The sequence below is a fragment of the Malurus melanocephalus genome, unplaced genomic scaffold (assembly GCF_030028575.1).
Source record: "Malurus melanocephalus ecotype Western Australia unplaced genomic scaffold, MMel_1.1 scaffold_3872, whole genome shotgun sequence".
NCBI classification, from domain to species: domain Eukaryota; kingdom Metazoa; phylum Chordata; class Aves; order Passeriformes; family Maluridae; genus Malurus; species Malurus melanocephalus.
In genome coordinates, this window is record NW_026627104.1 from 3,815 (window position 1) to 5,145 (window position 1,331).

The following is a 1,331-nucleotide window of genomic DNA, read 5'->3' on the forward strand; positions in this document are numbered from 1 at the left end:
CAGTCAGGGCCAAATGACTCAGCATCATGTTTATTTTGCTTATGTTGTAGTGTCCAACTAGTTCATGTTTCAAGACTGGGATGAACACAGTTAAACAACCAAAAGTGCGTGGACCTCCCCCTGCTTTACCTGGATTGCCGTTCTGTSCTCTGTTGCCACATATTAAAGATATGTTTTCAGGCAGACTTATTGCATTGATTTCTGTTGTGACTCATGAGGGAATAGTAAGATTACACCAGGCAGAGGCATTATGGTAAATGCCAGTGTCACTTATATCAACTCYTGTGTTGTCTGTGTTTGGACTGTTAGCGTAATTAAGATAAAAACGTGCAGGAGCTTTTATAGAGCCCAGTACATCCAGCTCTTGAGGCTGCAGTGAGAGAGCAGGGAAGTCACTTACTTTTCTCATGCCTCTAATATCTTTCTTGCCTTCTGAAAAAAGTCTTCCACACTTTTCCTTTTACCCTCTGCAGCAACTGTAAAATAAAAATGGGATCTGGTTACTAAATACATAGGAGAAAATTCATAAGCTTAGATATAGAAATTCTCTATGAACACATGCTACTGTAAAATAACAACTCTGATTTAATTTTTCTCATGCAATAAATATTTGTCAACAACTGACTAATACCCAGATCAACCTATTTCAAGTCACGTGCTAAGGATGGAGTCCTAACTGTTCATATTTACATACCAGAGCTCTAACGCACTGATATATATTTTAGTTACAAAGCACACATGGTCTAAGTGTAACAATTTAGTCACACTGCATACTTTGCCAAACAATTCTACCAAYAGCAGAACCAAAAGAAAGCTAGGAAGGCACAGGACTTGCTATATCAAGTATCACATTATTCAGTGATTTCTGGAGCAGGACCTGCATTATCTCCTACATGTACTTAAACCCATAACTGTAAATTTAGTTAATGTAAATAATTGTGGTTACAATTATACTACTGCCCAAAGACCATCCCACAGWTYAGTCAGCATTAGATTKCCAAGCACCACTACAATGATCTATGCTCRCCTGGAGTTRTACAATCAYATGTAACTRATTTTATAACTTGTTCCATTCATCCTTCATTAAAGGAATGCCAACCAGATGTTTGAAACAGATCAATAGGACTGGTCATGGATATACAAAGAGTAGATTGCTAATTGCTTTAGCTAGTGTGAGCCAAACATGTTTGGTTGTGGGACCTCTGCTTCACTCATCATCCTCGGGAATCCACTGAGGATGACAAAAAGGCTATGTATGTTGTATCAAAACCCACTGTAACTGATTACCAGACTAAAATTGTGATGCCTTCAAGTCTTCATTCCCTCTGCAG